The following is a 19,265-nucleotide window of genomic DNA, read 5'->3' as shown; positions in this document are numbered from 1 at the left end:
CATTAATGCATCTTTCATCTCCTTATATTCAGGATTTTAAAAAATGGCCTTGACAACACACTTGCGGTTCAGATGGATGGTTTATTTATTTGCATCCATTTACTCTTAGCAACTTTAAGCAAAGTTTAGTTTATTGAGTTTTTTTCTGAAGAAAGACAGTCTGATCAAAACCACCAGCCAAGATAAGCAGAACTGTAAATCTATGCGAGGCAGATGTGTTATGCAGCTCTGCATCTTTGAACCAGCCAACAAAGCAGAACCCGTCTCCATGCTGCATGAATTAAAACACATTCAAGCACTAGAATGTGTTTTCTCCCAACTATGCTTTTTTTTAGGTTGGTGAAGGACATCAGAGACAGCATGACTTCTGGTTTAAGCTGCTTCAAATTGCTCACGATTCTCCACCTTCACTCACTGTCTTAATCATTTTGATTTGACTCTGTGAATATTGAACTGGGTTTTGCTATAAAAAGTAGGCACACATGATTTGTCACCAGGAGGAAATGTCAGTGAACAAATGTCATAAGACCTTCAACAAATGTGTTGGCCAACAGTGAGCAATGTCTGTCATTGTCTGCCAGCACTTTTGCTTCTCATGCGAGGGTTCAGTGTGCTGTCAGGCAGAAGGACCCAGTAAACTATTGAAGAGGAGTGAAGTCGGCATGAAGTGCAGCTTGTTGTAATATGTGATAATGAATCCTACCAGCAAGCTGCTGTCAACAGGTGTTGGCAGGATTTTATGATGAGGGAATTTAGTTGTACTTAAAAAATGGTGAATCATCATTGGTAAATCATCTAAGACTCTAAGAAGTCATGTCATGACTATAGATGTACATACAGTCTTATTATCCCTTTAAACAAACATGTATGGCTGTCATCTCTTTGACCATACCTTTGATTTCACAATGAGATTCCTTAATCATTCAAAACAAAAACATTGTAACATGCAATCTTTTTGTCATTAGAGAGGTGACAGATTTTGTTTGCTGTACTCTTGAAATGTAATCAATTTGTAATTCTGATAAAAATCTGAGAGGAAATCACGTTCGACTTGCAGTTTTAGAGTGCAGGTTTTCTTTCTCTATGGAAATAGGAATGCAAAGGGCCTAGATGATGACAGGTGATCTCCGTCTTCTTCGCTTTCTTTTGTGATTGACACTCTCCTCCGACACTGGTTGTTCGACATGTTTAGCTGATTTAACTGGAGTTAAAGATGTGTGATGGGAGACCGGAGAGATAACAAGAGAGTGCAGTCTTTTCCCTGTTGAGAGTAATTTTCCCTTTCAGCTTTATACATATACTATTGTGCGGGTGGATTTTCTGTTTTTGTGTAAACATCTCTGAGTGCAGATACATCGGCTTACGTTCATGTCGTCTTAGAGATAGCCAAAGCTCAGAGTGTGTGTTTGCTTAGTTATCTTTAAGAACAATTTGGTTCTGATTTTCTGCCGGAGGGACATGAAGGTTTACCTCATCACGAGGCAGGAATTCACAGGCTCTCTCCTCGTTCTTTCAGGCAAAGTTGGAGAGGAGAGAGGCGGATAATGAGCAAGGCTCTCTTGTTGTGATCCTCCATCGCCTGCAGCGCCCTTTCCAAACACCACCTGTCCAGGGGACGAATAGCACAGTGAGCTGCTCTATACCTCCATTACAGGTCTGTGATTAAAACATGGGAAAGGAGAAAGCAAAGGAAGTGAAATTATCCAAGCATATACAATTGTATATGTTGCGCTAGGACTAGAAAAATATTGTAAAAACTGTTGTAGAGTTGTAACGTTGTTTTTGTATACCTGCACATGAAAATAAGAAAGTCTATGTTTTTTAATTAATACATTAAAAAAAGCTATTATAATCAATAAAGGATATTATGAAGGATATGATAAAGAATGCATTATGAAAACATAGTAGAAAGTCACTGTCAATGAAAAATATAATCTATGTATAAGTATGATCATTGAATTATTCTTGTAACTGTACTAACTGTAACATGTTGTATGCGTCTCTTAACTATGGCATGACGTGAGTATGAATATGTATTGATTTTGGGAGGAGTAGTCAGAATGGGAGTTTCTACTAGAGATCGTCAAGCAGCTGTTTTAACCAGAAGCAGACATTTTATTTTGAAACTCATCTTATTGTGAAGGCCTGTATTTGAAGTATGCTAGTGGGAGTAGCATTGTTGTGTAGTAGATAAGATTAGCCGCCTCCTGTAGGGGTTAGCCAATAGTATGCTGTGGAATTTGAGAAGATCTATGCATGTGATCTAATACTACCCAATGTACATATATATGCTTTGTGATCCTTATTCTTGTATTAATTACCTTATATTAAAACTTTCTGAATCAGGAACTATTTTCCAGCACTGGGACCTCAGATCTCATTTGACCTAACACTGTCTACCAATTTAACAGATTTAAAATGAAAACCGTATATAAGTGGCCAAGTAGCTGAAAGAGATCATGTCATGACCTCAATCGATTAATTTTCTTGCACTTTGTCGCATGAATGCACAAACTGACATTGAACCTTTATTCAGGTTGTCCAAGTTAGATATTTAAGTGCTATTCAGTTCAAAGTCACAAATGTTTGGGGTTATAGTTTATTTAAGAAATACAGTCTGGTACACTTAGTTCAGACCTTAGGTTAGTCTAAGGGCAACGACCAGTTGCCAAGCAACCAGAAAAGACATCCAGGAAGTAACTGATCCTAGTACATAAAAGTATAAAAGGTGAATTGTTGCTTTTGTACAGATTAAACAAACAAGATCAAACTTGTGAGCTTCAGGTGTGCTGGTCCGTCACATTGTGGAGTCTGTGCAGAGCCAGGCGAGGCTTCACTCGCCTTTATGCTAAGCTAAACTTTTCTTTTTAACTTCTTAACTTATTCTCATCAAATTCTTGGCAAGAAAGCAAATTAGACTATTTTCCATTTACTTAGTCCATATATTTGTTGTTGTAGAAGGTAGAATGCTTTGTCTGGTAACTCAAGAACATGTTGAGTCCTTACAAGTATCTTACATTTTTATAGGACACAAGAGACACCACAGAGTGACATCATATATCATATCTCAGAAATAAAACCACAAACAGCTGAGAGGAAGTGCTCAGAGGTCTGCTCTGAGGCCACGGTTATTTATTGATATTAGCATCGCTACATATTTGCACCAACATTGGACACATGGACACATGCTGCACAGAGACAAAACAAAAAAGGAATGAAGCAGAAATGAAATATATTCAAACAGTGAAGCAAAAGAACAATTGGTGGCAGACATTCAAAGCATACACATGTTATTGATGAGCACTTAGAAGTGAACAAAGTGAATCGCACATTTATGAAAACAGGAACGATATAAGGACATTCTGCTGACATTATAAGAAACTGTTGAGTCAGTAAGTCTTTGTACATTATAGCTTCCTGTCAGAATTGTACAGAAGATGTTCATGTTTATGATTATGAAATATGTTATTATGATCCTTTATCTTCTTTTGGAAATGGAAGAACTAGGGCCTAAAACAGGTTCAGTGCTGTGATAGTAAACGTTAACTCTTGTGGCATAAGGTCTGTATACACAAAGGTTCAAATCAAATAACGTTATGTTATTATACCAATCTGCTTTCACAGTTCTGCGTGCCAAATTGCATTTGGAAAATTGTTGGAAAACTGCCTGTAAGAAAGTCTTGACATGCCAACTGTGGCTATGGATACACTTTTTGATAATTTATGATACCAACAGAACCTTGAGGTTGATGAAGAGCGTATACGTGTATAGTTATAAGGATTACAAATAAACGTCCAAACGGAAATATCATGTCCACGTATTCTACAATCAAATCAATAACAGAGATTTCTTTTATAATGATAATAATTGACAGATTGTGCTTCTACGGTATCTATCAAGACTGTTTCATTAGTTGCAGCTGTAACAACTTGACATCCACAGCTTTGTGCTATTCTGCAGTGGAAACAACGTCATGTGTAAACAGAAAGCTGCAGCTGATGGTAATTCCACGTTTTTATTAACATGTCTGAACGAACTGATGTAGATAATAGCAACATCTTTAATGATTCACCAGTGTGGCTTGGTTGCACTTGTGGGCATCCTCTCTCTGGGCTGGAAGATCCGACACGCTTAAACGATTTACACAAAAAACATCAGGATTAAAGAAATGAAATCATTATTTCTTCCACATCCATAATTAAAGAAAGAGAAATAAAATACCACTTAATACCACTTTCCCTTCATACTCTAACCCTCGATAACAACAGGATTCAGAGGCTTTACATTCAGCGTTGAATACCACAACGATGAGCTGCTGCTTTGCTTCAGAGTTATGAATGCGTTTGTGCCTGCAGATGGAATCCATTCTTAGTCTAATTTCTTCAGAGGAAAGATGAACTCATCATTCACTCTTCACCGTTTACACTTTGTTCTTTAATTAATTATACAGAATCATCAACAAAGGCAGTGTTGAATATTTTAGGATATACACATATATTTACTTTGCTGAGTGAGAAGAAAAGGACAATACTTTCATGCCTGTAAATATGTTGCAGTTTCAAAAGTTATTTGTCTTTAGTCTGGCTCTTGTTTTTTATATATGAATGTCCAACTGCAGAATGGAAATCCACTGAAGTTGCAGACATAGACAGAGGTTGTGGTCTAACTCTTTATGATTAAATATGTTCAGTTGCATAAAACCACTAATAATAGTGATGGCTTATGTTTCAGAGTATTTATCAAGGACAGACTGCTGTCATTGTAATGTATTCATTAGACACGTACATATGCAAGTATCTTCCTGCAACTTGTATCAACCTCTGTATCTTTCTTTAATAAAAAAGAACATATGGACTGTAGATGTGGTAAATAACACAAAAATACACAAGTCAAAAACATGAAAAGAAAACAATAGTCACAGGTGGGAAACGTTGAGGTATTGCTAAAGGAATTTGTGTCGTGACTGTATATAATCCCTCTTTTCATCAACAGACAGATGACTAAGAAAACCCTCACACTGCGTCATCCTAAACAAATATTCTGGGGGGTTCTCAGAAACTCTGTCTCATTTGAATGTAGTGTTTATTCGTATGCACTGGATAGACACAACAACTCTGAGGTCCTCTAGTGTTTCGTGAAAGAAGTACAAATTAATGTATGAATGCAGGAATATTGGTGCTTGTAGTATTTTACAATAATTTAAAAAAGTATCTTATTTGATGACACAAAAAATGCATTTCATCAATAAATGATTAAACGACATACCAACATCATCAAAAGTTTCAAAACTGAGTATGGCAATGTTAAACCAGACGATAAAACTCATCGAAAAATCTAAATTATGGTACGAACGTCAGAACGATAGAAGAAAAATATGTAATAAATGAGCGAACAGAAGTTGTTTACTTTGAGGTCAGTGTTTAAATATAAGCGACACATGTGTTATTTGAGTAGCCTGAGACGCCACCACACTGCAAAAACTCGGCCTCAAAAAACAAGAAAAAAAAGTAATAAAATGAGGGAATATTACTTGAAATAAGCCAAATTATCTGCCAACAGAACAGGAAAATTTGACTTGCCAAGATTTCTTAAAACAAGTAAAAGTATCTAGCCTTGAAGAACCCACAAATATCTTAAAACTAGTGTAGCCAGATGAAAAACAAGTAAATTTGTCTTGATACAATGAAACAATTTAAGAATTATTTTCTTAATATGTAGGAAAATGTGCTTAAATTCAGCAAATACAAGTACCATCATCTTGCAATAAGGATATATGTTAGGCAATATATCTTAAAATAAGTAATGTTACACTAAAAACAAGTACATTCGTCTTGATACAATGAAAAATGTAAGAATTATTTTCTCAATATGTAGGCAAATGTGCTTAAAATCTGGAAATGGAAGTACCATCATCTTGCAATAAGGCTATATGTTAGGCAATACATCTTAAAATAAGTAATTTTACACTAAAAACAAGTACATTTGTCTTGATACAATGACAAATTTAAGAATTGTTTTCTCAATATGTAGGAAAGTTTCCTTAAATTTAGCATCCAATGCTCATGCAATATTCTTGGAATATCATGAAATTTAGAGAGAAATACCATAATATGCTTAAAATCAGTAATTTGACAATGTATATCATACTAGAAATGTGTAGTTCTTCTGTAAACCCAATGAAAAACACAGTACAACTGTATAATATATTATGGTACTTTATTGAAAAGTTCCAATTAACGGTGAACATACAAGACATGACAGTAAGTTTTGTAAAAACAACAGTTATACTGTAAACTTTATTACAGTTATGGTATTTTATTACAAAGTTCAAAGGAAGTTGCTGGCAACTAAAGTCACTAGAATTCCTTTGCAAAAACATGGTACAGTGTATAACAATAGGTTGGCATAGATTTTACAGTCAACATTTGATTCTTGTAAATTACAAATGGAAATATCTTAATAACACCTTTTGGAAAACAAGATACAAACCATCATTGATGAAAACCTTAAGAAACTAACATTCTGTGAAAAACAGGTTGAACTGATCCACTCACATGTGTTGTTTACTCACAAAGCATTGTTGAGATCTTGAAGAAACAGGATGTGGACATGAAGGATATCCCATGAATAAGCAAAAGATTAGCCACTTGCCCAGAGTTGATGAAGAGCAATGAGTCGCTGTGTCCAGACTTGACTGAAGAGGGCACCCAGCATGGTAGAGTCTCACACGGACACAAAGTTCAGGAAGTTCTTCTTGAAAACTCGTATGTTGACATCAGGTGATCCTCTGCAGCCAAAAAAACAAAGCAAAGGCAAAGTTAGATTGATGCAGTGCTTGAGCATGATGCTGAAACAGATACACATTCACTGCCTTCTGGTAAACTGAGCTCCAATGATAAAGTCACCTTTATAGTTAAACAATATTAATAAGTCAGGTTCAATGTTGAATAAGGACATATTTTAGCATAAAGGCATCATTACAATGAGTTACATGTCTGTAATCTTGCAGCCTACAGATGAGTCCACTCAGGCAATCAAGACCATCATCACGTTTCACGTGGTTCGGGTTTCCAACCAGGTAACAGCCCATCCAATTAATTCCATCATTTAAAACATGTTTGTATTTTTTAAGATACACTAACATAAAACCTTTGATGTATAACACAATTTTTATTGCAAAAAAAGGATAAACTAGATTACAGTCGAGCCTGTTGTGGATTTGTATAACTGAAATACTCAGTGTACAATAGCTGATATATCTTCCTCCGCCTTACATTTAAATTGTTTTAATGAGACCCAGTCCAATTGCAAACAATGCCCTCCTGCATTTATCATTACATTTATAGTACATGTCACCTGTGTGCAAAGACAGAGTTGCAAACCTATTTAGGGTGGATTTGGGAAAGATAGTACACATGACAATATGCCATAGAATTAATGAAATGTTTCTGCTATACGTGGAACTAAATTTAAGGGGGATATCAATTCAAACCACAAGAAAATTAATTGAGGATGATCAATTGAGGGAAGTTTGAGTTGTGCTTGCACCTATCATTTGCTATACTGAACTACATCACTGCTTACCTCGATTTAGCCTCGACAAGACTGGTGTCTGAGTCATTAGGTCCAGACTGAAGACAGGTGGGGACCGAATCTCCTGCAGACATGCCATGATGTTCAGGAAACTGGAACTTAAGGCAGGCGTAGTCATCATTACTGCTTGAAGACTCACAGGTCAATCGGATGTCTGTGGGCTGACATGATTCTCTCTACAGCCAGAAAAAAGACAATTGAAAAGATTAACAATAATATAACTTTAAATAGCATTTACAACATGACAAAGTGGTTACAACAATAACAATTTATTCTGTTGTTAAATTAACACACTGAACTTAAAACCACTTACCACCGTTTATCCTTGACAACTTGTATCCGATCATGGGTCACACTAGTGGAACAGCAAAGAAGGTGTTGAGGTTCATGCTGGTAGTCGTAGTCACACCTAAAAAGAAAGAGTAAGGAGATAAAGGACAAGGGGAAGACGTACATCCTCTTCAGTAAAACCAAAATCATCAACTTTTGCTCTTTTCAATGCCAAGGTTGTAAATCAAAATGAAAAGGCTAGATTCACACTCAAGTGCCCCATGTTGTCGTCATCATAGCGGCCAAGGTTTGATTTCCGGTGGGCCCTTTGCTGCAGATCCTCCCCTGTGGTGCTTGTGTGTCTCTAACACAAATACAGAAAAAACATCTTAAAAAATGTCATGCTTCTTGCATTTAAATGGATTATAATCTCACCGTGTTGCTGGGTGTCATTAAGGTCACGAAGTTGTTCCATCCAAATTGGATGACAATGTCTGAAAGGTGGCAGGAGAAAATAATTAGCATTTTACGATAAACTAAATGTTCTTAATTATCTGTACATAAATGTAAACATCGACTCAAAGGACAATCTTTGGTGACGTCCTCATCTGATAATGTGGACAGTAAATGAAGATTTGAACATGAAACCATCCCCTCACTGGACAGCTCACGGCGCTTCTGAGGAGCTGCATCATGTCCCGCCACAGCGCAGTTATAAGCGTCATGTTAACAACAGTCACGTGAACAGAGTCCCGACCACGTCAACAGCATCACGTTAAGAGCGTCACGTGAACAGCAGTCCCGACAGCATATGACACAGCGCAGTTTAAAGCGGTCACGTGAACAGAGTCCCCGCCTCACGTGAACAGACCTGTACAATAACGTGTCTGGTCACGTGACTGTCCGGACTGACCGCTCCGGTATATGTGAGCTCTGCTTGTCTACACATGTCTGCGTGGAACCAGTTTCAAAGCACTTCAATAAAATGGTCGTTATTAGATGGTGTGTAGCACGTGACCCCTCAGGTGTCTTAACCCACCTGCCACAGTAATGAACCTATAATACGAAAGTTAGCTACACATTGCCTGAGCTAACATGTGGTAAAGTAAGCTAATGTTGGCTCCTTCAACACAGAAACCGACAACCTACGTTACATCGACGATGTTAAAGAAACGTGAAGACACTTAACCATCAGATAGCTAAGTTAACTTACTCTTGACGTCCAAGGCGACACAGAACTGCAGAACACCATGCCTCGAATTCAAAAGTAGCTACCCGCTAGCTCACATGAGGCTAGCTCAACCCCTCACCAGAGCCGAGTAGAAACCTCAAAGTGTCACTAACGTTGCCCGTTCAATACAACTTTTACTCTCTGAAATTAAATTAAGTTGGCATTCTTACCTCAAGAAGAGCTGTCATGTCAGGAGGCTGTTGTTCAATCTGTGGCGTTTCGTGAGTCACTGAAGCAGGAGAGCAGCGCGCAGCTCAAACTGCGGAATAGTGGCGCGAAACCGGGTTCAACAGTTCAATCTGTGATCGTTGCTTTCTGATCACTGCACCTGGCCTCGCCTTTGAACTCTCTCTCTCTCTCTCTCTCTCTCTCTCTCTCTCTCTCTCTCTCTCTCTCTCTCTCTCTCTCTCTCTCTCTCTCTCTCTCTCTGTTCTCTTGTCTGTCTCTGGCTGTCTGTGCTGTTTTCTTCTCTAGTAACTAGATTATTTGAAGAATACAATACAATAAAATAAAATCACAGGACATATTACATTTAAGAATTTAAATAATAAAGGACATTTAAAAAATAATAAAAATGAAAGTAAATACAGTGTATCTAAGTGTATATAAAGTGAAAGCGGTGCAATGTTCATTGATGTTGTTCAATTTGAGGAGGATCTGGCCTGAGGTGATTTATTGTAAAGTCTAATAGTTGCCAGGAAAGTTCTCCTGTATCAGGAATGTTCTCATGTCTCAGGAATGTCCTCCTGTATTAAGAAGGTTCTCCTGTATCATGAATGTTCTCCTCTATCAGGAATGTTCTTCTGTATCAGGAATGTTCTCCGGTCTGTCCTTGTGAAGCGGAGCTGAAGCAGTCTGTTGAAGAACGTGCTCCGCTGTCCCTGCAGTATAGGTGGTGGAGAGGGTGCGGTCCATGTTCTCCAATATGGACAAACATTTCTTCATGTCCTCCTCTCCACCTGTTCCGGATAGTCCTCTTTGCAGCCAATGATGGAGCCGGCCTTCCACACCAGTTTAGTGAGTCGGTTGGTTTTCTCCAGTTACAATGCTGCTCCCCCAGCAGAGTACGGAGAAGTTCAGAGCACTGGTCCAACAGCCTGGTAGAACATCATAACTGAGATTTTTCATATATTACAAACATTTGAGGACTTCCTTGAAAACCTTCAAAGGAGTGCATTTGTTTTCTTCTCGTTTTTTAAACCGCTACCAAGCAGGGATGCTAAGTGCTAGATATTGCCAGCCTACATGGTTGGGCCCCATTTGGGAGTGGCTACAACCTGGAAAAGAAAGCTAAGATCTGACATGTTTAGAAAAGAAGCTAAAATCAGCCCAAACTCTTAACAGGGTCTCATACCATAATATGCTTAAAATCAGTAATTTGACAATGTATATCATACTAGAAATGTGTAGTTCTTCTGTAAACCCAATGAAAACACAGTACAACTGTATAATATATTATAGTACTTTATTGAAAAGTTCAATTAACGGTGAACATACAAGACATGACAGTAAGTTTTGTAAAACAACAGTTATACTATAAACTTTATTACAGTTATGGTATTTTATTACAAAGTTCAAAGGAAGTTGCTGGCAACTAAAGTCACTAGAATTCCTTTGCAAAACATGGTACAGTGTATAACAATAGGTTGGCATAGATTTTACAGTCAACATTTGATTCTTGTAAATTACAAATGGAAATATCTTAATAACACCTTTTGGAAAACAAGATACAAACCATCATTGATGAAAACCTTAAGAAACTAACATTCTGTGAAAACAGGTTGAACTGATCCACTCACATGTGTTGTTTACTCACAAAGCATTGTTGAGATCTTGAAGAAACAGGATGTGGACATGAAGGATATCCCATGAATAAGCAAAAGATTAGCCACTTGCCCAGAGTTGATTAAGAGCAATGAGTCGCTGTGTCCAGACTTGACTGAAGAGGGCACCCAGCATGGTAGAGTCTCACACGGACACAAAGTTCAGGAAGTTCTTCTTGAAAACTCGTATGTTGACATCAGGTGATCCTCTGCAGCCAAAAAAACAAAGCAAAGGCAAAGTTAGATTGATGCAGTGCTTGAGCAAACAGATACACATTCACTGCCTTCTGGTAAACTGAGCTCCAATGATAAAGTCACCTTTATAGTTAAACAATATTAATAAGTCAGGTTCAATGTTGAATAAGGACATATTTTAGCATAAAGGCATCATTACAATGAGTTACATGTCTGTAATCTTGCAGCCTACAGATGAGTCCACTCAGGCAATCAAGACCATCATCACGTTTCACGTGGTTCGGGTTTCCAACCAGGGTAACAGCCCATCCAATTAATTCCATCATTTAAAAACATGTTTGTATTTTTTTAAGATACACTAACATAAAACCTGTGTATAACACAATTTTTATTGCAAAAAAAGGATAAACTAGATTACAGTCGAGCCTGTTGTGGATTTGTATAACTGAAATACTCAGTGTACAATAGCTGATATATCTTCCTCCGCCTTACATTTAAATTGTTTTAATGAGACCCAGTCCAATTGCAAACAATGCCCTCCTGCATTTATCATTACATTTATAGTACATGTCACCTGTGTGCAAAGACAGAGTTGCAAACCTATTTAGGGTGGATTTGGGTAAGATAGTACACATGACGATATGCCATAGAATTAATGAAACGTTACTGCTATACGTGGAACTAAATTTAAGGGGGATATCAGTTCAAACCACAAGAAAATTAATTGAGGATGATCAATTGAGGGAGGTTTGAGTTGTGCTTGCACCTATCATTTGCTATACTGAACTACATCACTGCTTACCTCGATTTAGCCTCGACAAGACTGGTGTCTGAGTCATTAGGTCCAGACTGAAGACAGGTGGGGACCGAATCTCCTGCAGACATGCCATGATGTTCAGGAAACTGGAACTTAAGGCAGGCGCAGTCATCATTACTGCTTGAAGACTCACAGGTCAATCGGTTGTCTGTGGGCTGACATGATTCTCTCTACAGCCAGAAAAAAGACAATTGAAAAGATTAACAATAATATAACTGTAAATAGCATTTACAACATGACAAAGTGGTTACAACAATAACAATTTATTCTGTTGTTAAATTAACACACTGAACCTAAAACCACTTACCACCGTTTATCCTTGACAACTTGTATCCGATCATGGGTCACACTAGTGGAACAGCAAAGAAGGTGTTGAGGTTCATGCTGGTCGTCGTAGTCACACCTAAAAAGAAAGAGTAAGGAGATAAAGGACAAGGGGAGGACGTACATCCTCTTCAGTAAAACCAAAATCATCTCAATCATCAACTTTTGCTCTTTTCAATGCTAAGGTTGTAAATCAAAATGAAAAGGCTAGATTCACACTCAAGTGCCCCATGTTGTCGTCATCATAGCGGCCAAGGTTTGATTTCCGGTGGGCCCTTTGCTGCAGATCCTCCCCTGTGGTGCTTGTGTGCGTCTCTAACACAAATAAAGAAAAAACATCTTAAAAAATGTCATGCTTCTTGCATTTAAATGGATTATAATCTCACCGTGTTGCTGGGTGTCATTAAGGTCACGAAGTTGTTCCATCCAAATTGGATGACAATGTCTGAAAGGTGGCAGGAGAAAATAATTAGCATTTTACAATAAACTAAATGTTCTTAATTATCTGTACATAAATGTAAACATCGACTCAAAGGACAATCTTTGGTGACGTCCTCATCTGATAATGTGGACGGTAAATGAAGATTTGAACATGAAACCATCCCCTCACTGGACAGCTCACGGCGCTTCTGAGGAGCTGCATCATGTCCCGCCACAGCGCAGTTATAAGCGTCATGTTAACAACAGTCACGTGAACAGAGTCCCGACCATGTCAACAGCATCAAGTTAAGAGCGTCACGTTAACAGCAGTCCCGACAGCATATGACACAGCGCAGTTTAAAGCGGTCACGTGAACAGACCTGTACAATAACGTGTCTGGTCACGTGACTATCCGGACTGACCGCTCCGGTATATGTGAGCTTGTCTACACATGTCTGCGTGGAACCAGTTTCAAAGCACTTCAATAAAATGGTCGTTATTAGATGGTGTGTACGTGACCCTCAGGTGTCTTAACCCACCTGCCACAGTAATGAACCTATAATACGAAAGTTAGCTACACATTGCCTGAGCTAACATGTGGTAAAGTAAGCTAATGTTGGCTCCTTCAACACAGAAACCGACAACCCACGTTACATCGACGATGTTAAAGAAACGTGAAGACACTTAACCATCAGATAGCTAAGTTAACTTACTCTTGACGTCCAAGGCGACACAGAACTGCAGAACACCATGCCTCGAATTCAAAAGTAGCTACCCGCTAGCTCACATGAGGCTAGCTCAACTCCTCACCAGAGCCGAGTAGAAACCTCAAAGTGTCACTAACGTTGCCCGTTCAATACAACTTTTACTCTCTGAAATTAAATTAAGTTGGCATTCTTACCTCAAGAAGAGCTGTCATGTCAGGAGGCTGTTGTTCAATCTATGGCGTTTCGTGAGTCACTGAAGCAGGAGAGCAGCGCGCAGCTCAAACTGCGGAATATTGGCGCGAAACCGGGTTCAACAGTTCAATCTGTGATCACTGCACCTGGCCTCGCCTTTGAACTCTCTCTCTCTCTCTCTCTCTCTCTCTCTCTCTCTCTCTCTCTCTCTCTCTCTCTCTCTCTCTCTCTCTCTCTCTGTTCTCTTGTCTGTCTCTGGCTGTCTCTGGCTGTCTGTGCTGTTTTCTTCTCTAGTAACTAGATTATTTGAAGAATACAATACAATAAAATAAAATCACAGGACATATTACATTTAAGAATTTAAATAATAAAGGACATTTAAAAAATAATAAAAATGAAAGTAAATACAGTGTATCTAAGTGTATATTAAGTGAAAGCGGTGCAATGTTCATTGATGTTGTTCAATTTGAGGAGGATCTGGCCTGAGGTGATTTATTGTAAAGTCTAATAGTTGCCAGGAAAGTTCTCCTGTATCAGGAATGTTCTCATGTCTCAGGAATGTCCTCCTGTATTAAGAAGGTTCTCCTGTATCATGAATGTTCTCCTCTATCAGGAATGTTCTTCTGTATCAGGAATGTTCTCCGGTCTGTCCTTGTGAAGCGGAGCTGAAGCAGTCTGTTGAAGAACGTGCTCCGCTGTCCCTGCAGTAGGTGGTGGAGAGGGTGGTCCATGTTCTCCAATATGGACAAACATTTCTTCATGTCCTCCTCTCCACCTGTTCCGGATAGTCCTCTTTGCAGCCAATGATGGAGCCGGCCTTCCACATCAGTTTAGTGAGTCGGTTGGTTTTCTCCAGTTACAATGCTGCTCCCCCAGCAGAGTACGGAGAAGTTCAGAGCACTGGTCCAACAGCCTGGTAGAACATCATAACTGAGATTTTTCATATATTACAAACATTTGAGGACTTCCTTGAAAACCTTCAAAGGAGTGCATTTGTTTTCTTCTCGTTTTTTAAACCGCTACCAAGCAGGGATGCTAAGTGCTAGATATTGCCAGCCTACATGGTTGGGCCCCATTTGGGAGTGGCTACAACCTGGAAAAGAAAGCTAAGATCTGACATGTTTAGAAAAAAAGAAGCTAAAATCAGCCCAAACTCTTAACAGGGTCTCAGATTTACAAAGCCACACACCCTCTTCAAGTCCTGGATTTCAGACAGCCAATTAACGTTTGTGGGTGTTTTGGGGGAAATTTCACCCCTTCACCTCATTGTAGGCCCTGTCTTGAGTGTTTGTGTTCAATTTTGGATATCCAGGACTAATATTTAGGAGATTATGACCATTTTTGCACTTATCAAAAAATATGCGAATATAAGAGAATAAGGCCCAATTTGACCATTTGGACCTTTTTTAAATTGCAGCTATCAGTCCCAAACTTTAGGGTATTCATATTCAGATGTCCCTCTAGAGGATCCACATGTCTAAGTTGCTTGAAAGTACGAAAAATTAACTAAAAGACTGGTTTTAAGGATTTTCCTCTTGTGAAGGTTTTGGAGGCGATTTCACCCCATGACCTCAATGTATTATAGTTAGGTAAATATTATATGTAAGGTTAATTTGAAAGACAATTAGGAGGTTACGGGTCAGTTGGCTGAGTAGTGTGTGTATGTGTGTGTGTGTGTGTGTATGCATGTGTTTAAAAAGATGTTAGTGTCAGAATTTATTTTAATTTATTCATTATCATTTCTGATTACAAATATTTGACAGTGCTGTCGTTGATGTACATTTTATGAATAAATAAAAGTACACTTGTTCTCTGATCTTGAGAATTCACATTTATCTTTTATTGAAGAGGGAATCTATGACAGATCTGCTCACTGACGTCATCGAAGGTATAGGCGCCAAAGTACTGAATGGTAATATGTCAGAATTTGGACTGGTGAAAAACATATTTCCTTTTGATTCCAACGTACAAGTAAAATACCATCTTGGAGATAGAATAGAATTGCACAACAGTTCAAATGACTCAGTGTTTTCCCCAGATGTCTATTATATACAATTGTGTTCTGTATTTGGTCTAGGAATACATAATTGCTCCGCTGTGTTTTAATATTGACACCAAAACAATGAACTCCATTGAGTTTTTATCTGTTTTTAATTTGTAAATAGATGGAAAGGATGGGAAGCTTGAAATAAGAAAGTCTGACTAACAAAGCAGTTCTGTACTTGTCAGTGTTGACCAAACAGCCTTATGATTATGTCAATTCTTGTTTCAAGCGTTAACTTGCTCAAAACAAGTAATAACATCTCATGAACAAGTTTTAATACCTTATTAAGATAATTAAGGACTAAAACACTTAAAACAAGTGAAATGCTCCAACATGCAAACTGCCTTGTAAGAAGAAATATCTTGTCAGTCAAAAAACAAGCATAGATTGCCTTAATTTGAGATATTTCATCTTACTTAGATTTTAATTTTTGCAGTGCAGCAGAGAGCGCCACGGGACAACAGCAGTTTGTTTCATGTCCAGTCGCAGTGTGGCCACATATTGCGTGCTTAGGAAGGCAGAGTATTTTATCTTGAAATTGAAATCCGCAGAGGCTTTACCTAGCCTTTATTAATAAATATGGCTTAGGATATATTCTGAAGGCTTAAAGTCAAACTGAGAAGACTGCACTGAACATACGTTTAGTATGAGAGAGAGAGAGACTGGCAATGTTGCTGATTTCTTTGCAACATGTCATGAAACTACCTCGTCACCAGAGAGCAGCAGAGGTTCAGCCGCAGAGACTCGAAGTGCATTTGTGGTCAACTCATAATTTTTTTCAGCCTTGTGTTGACAAAAGCTTTGTATCAATTAATCATAAAGAATTTCCACATATACTGGACAACATGAAGAAACAACAAGCAGAGTATCCACAGGAAAAGTCTTATTGTAATTGTCAAAGTTCTGTATACTTCTGCAGAATGGAAAGCTTTTGTTCTCCAACAAGACCACAGCACATCTCTCTGACGTTTAGTTTAAAAACAACAGAAACAGTCATGTCTCCCATCCACTGAGGATGAGTACAGAATTTAGTGTTGAAGAAATGTTACTTTCTGGATTCTTGTTGTTCTGAGTTTGTACTCTTGGTTGAATGCATTATTGTAAGTCGTTTTGGATAAAAGCGTCTGCTAAATGACATGTAATGTAATGTAATGTTTCAAGTTAAGTGATTGTAATTATTTCTAATATACAATAAGCTGCAACACTGTGGATATGAGTTTCAGTTTCCACTGTTGTCCTTCAATGTCATTTGTTTTCCACCCCTCTGGCGTTGCTGTCATGTTCAGACCTGTCAGTTAGTGACACTCCCTGTTCCGGCCCATCCTAATGTGTTTGTGAAATTCAGTCTGTGTTATTTGTTATTGACATATCATTATGCTTCAGTTCTCAGACATACACAGCTGGTAACTCGGCCACGGGCCACGGCTGAGCTTTTATCAGTCATGCATGTTGTGAGAGCAGATGAATAGATATACAATTCTTACACAGATTAATAATACACACACCCATCAAGATGGACTCCTTTCATTCCTCTGATAAATGAGTTCTGCAGTAAATAGCAGACAACGCCGCATGTGGAAAAGAATAAAAAGGTCTTTGGGGAGTCCTCGTAATGGGTGAGAGGTCTTTTCTGCCCTCAAGAGCCTTTTGAATGGACTCCGACATGGTCCTTTTTGTACATAATCACATAGACTTTCCTCTACAATCTTTTCAGCCCTGGTGGACACACACACACACACACACACACACACTTCAGTGAATGGGAGCTTTCCTCACTACCGGTAAACTGCAGGGTGGACAAATGTGTAGAATAGAATTGAAAGCTGAGTGACGGGAGACTGACCTTTGGGTGGAGGTCTGTGAGGTTCTTATCTAATCGATCTGTACCTGCTGAGGTTCATGATTAATGGATATGTTGGGAGTTGTGTTTTGAGAGTTACAATTGTATCTTTTGCTGGTTTTTGTACTCATTACTGCATCTCTTCATATCTGCATTTTTACCTGCGTGAACGAAATACACACTCATTGACAAAATATATGTGTTTTTACACTTACATAGTTTTTGCGTCTTGTTCAAAATTTGCAAAGCTAAAGTTGCATTTTACATAAACAATACAACCGTTTTTGTCCGACAAACGAAGCTTTATCAACACTTGTTATGTGCCAAACATGTTTGAATATATGTGTAAATTAATCATTTAACACTTTTGATTAGGCTTATAGAAATGATGAATTAGATATTGATACGATCACTCTAGTTTGTCCAGTTTGCATTCGAATTGATTACTTTCCGCCGCTCATTTAATTTTCTCTGCTCACGTGCCAACTACTGTAGTTATGACACAATGGTGTCAAGGCGTAACAACCGACTCATGTGTGTGGGAGGTGTGTCCTTTACAACCAGCCTGTTATTGTGACTGTAAATATAGTAAATATTAGTACCTCTGGTTGGAAATCACAAATCAAAACATGTGTAAATCTCATGCTACTGTATCTGAGATTGGCTTTTCATTTGTATCACATGATGGAATTCACAATGTTTCGTTAGAAATCAAGAGAGAAACACACTATCTGCGCTGTGTGTGAATAAAGTTTTTGGAGAATATGGAAGGATAGTCACCAGATGATGCAGCTGACCTTCATTCCCTTATCCTCATTGACTCTGCCTCCCATTCAATCTAGTGCCTCCTATACCTTTGTACTGATATTTTACAGTGCAGATAAGGAGTCTAACTAAGGCTGCCTCAGTCTCCTCATCTGTGTTTATCCTCGACTGCAGTGTACTGGCACCTGATGATAGAGAATGGGCAGCCTATTTCATTCAAGAGGCCGCCCCCCGGAGGGAGTCTGGCTCACCTACCTGTGTGAGTCTGATAGACTCATAAAATCCCTGACACCCATACTTCTCAGTGTGTGGTTCTGTCTCACAGTCATGTGTTTAGCTTTATAAATTTGGCCTGAGGATGTGTTGTCGGGAAATCCCAAAAAATCAGTAAGCAAAATGAGTCACAACCATAAATACATCACAGCTCTGGATGCGCATGCGCAGATCGTCTTCACCGCACACTTCCACACACAAAGTGGAGAATTCCAGGGAGAGTCAGTGAGTGCGTCACAGTTTCAGTGTGTGTGTCTGTGCTTGTCTGAGGTGAATTAACAGCTTCAGTCATGTTCTCTCCATCCCTGCCCTCCTCTCCCTCTCTCTAGATTTGTTATCTTCCCATATGCTCAGGGTCTTAGTTTTGGCTGGTTGTGTGTTTAAGGCTACTCTTACTAGGCAAACATGCTCCGCTTTCTTGAGTGAGGTTTTGTTACTTTGTCTGAGCTCCTGGGTTGACCCTCACACACACTCTACCACATGTCCAAGCACACACCTAAATCAAGCTCAAACACAATGTTGGTCCAGTCAGAAAGCGGCAGCAATCAATATCCTTATCATAACAATGGATCACATTACTACTTACATGTGAAAGAAACTGATTAGTGATGAACCTACAGATAATTATCACTTCTACAGAGCGTTTGAGCATCTTTCAGCTCATCGTTTAGATGTGTGGTTCACTCTCACCCCTTGCATCAACATAGCAGGAAGCTGTTTTTAGGGAAAAGTCTCTTCCAACCCCATCGTACAAGACCTACTCAGCAACA

General features: G+C 38.6%; 2 long non-coding RNA genes across 5 annotated transcripts; both read right to left on the bottom strand.

Annotated features, from left to right (window-relative positions):
• Positions 1-6,200: 6,200 nt before the first annotated feature.
• On the bottom strand, positions 6,201-9,393 carry LOC130208487 (uncharacterized). 2 transcript variants are annotated; one of them, XR_008834425.1, is made up of 5 exons: positions 9,266-9,393; positions 8,300-8,358; positions 7,908-8,228; positions 7,586-7,770; positions 6,201-6,788 (listed from the first exon to the last, which is right to left on the bottom strand). It is a non-coding gene; the product is annotated as an uncharacterized LOC130208487 (long non-coding RNA). The 2 variants fall into 2 exon arrangements; XR_008834426.1 differs by lacking the exon at positions 9,266-9,393 and adding an exon at positions 9,078-9,096.
• Positions 9,394-10,734: 1,341 nt separating this feature from the next.
• LOC130208556 (uncharacterized) lies at positions 10,735-13,712 on the bottom strand. 3 transcript variants are annotated; one of them, XR_008834442.1, is made up of 6 exons: positions 13,576-13,712; positions 12,641-12,699; positions 12,472-12,569; positions 12,238-12,333; positions 11,916-12,100; positions 10,735-11,127 (listed from the first exon to the last, which is right to left on the bottom strand). It is a non-coding gene; the product is annotated as an uncharacterized LOC130208556 (long non-coding RNA). The 3 variants fall into 3 exon arrangements; XR_008834443.1 differs by lacking the exon at positions 13,576-13,712 and adding an exon at positions 13,388-13,464; XR_008834441.1 differs by lacking the exon at positions 13,576-13,712 and having other exon boundaries at positions 12,641-12,850.
• Between the last annotated feature and the right edge of the window lie 5,553 nt (positions 13,713-19,265).

Source organism: Pseudoliparis swirei, chromosome 18 (genome assembly GCF_029220125.1).
Source record: "Pseudoliparis swirei isolate HS2019 ecotype Mariana Trench chromosome 18, NWPU_hadal_v1, whole genome shotgun sequence".
Classification (NCBI taxonomy): Eukaryota; Metazoa; Chordata; class Actinopteri; order Perciformes; family Liparidae; genus Pseudoliparis; species Pseudoliparis swirei.
This window is presented reverse-complemented; position numbering and strand designations above follow the sequence as displayed.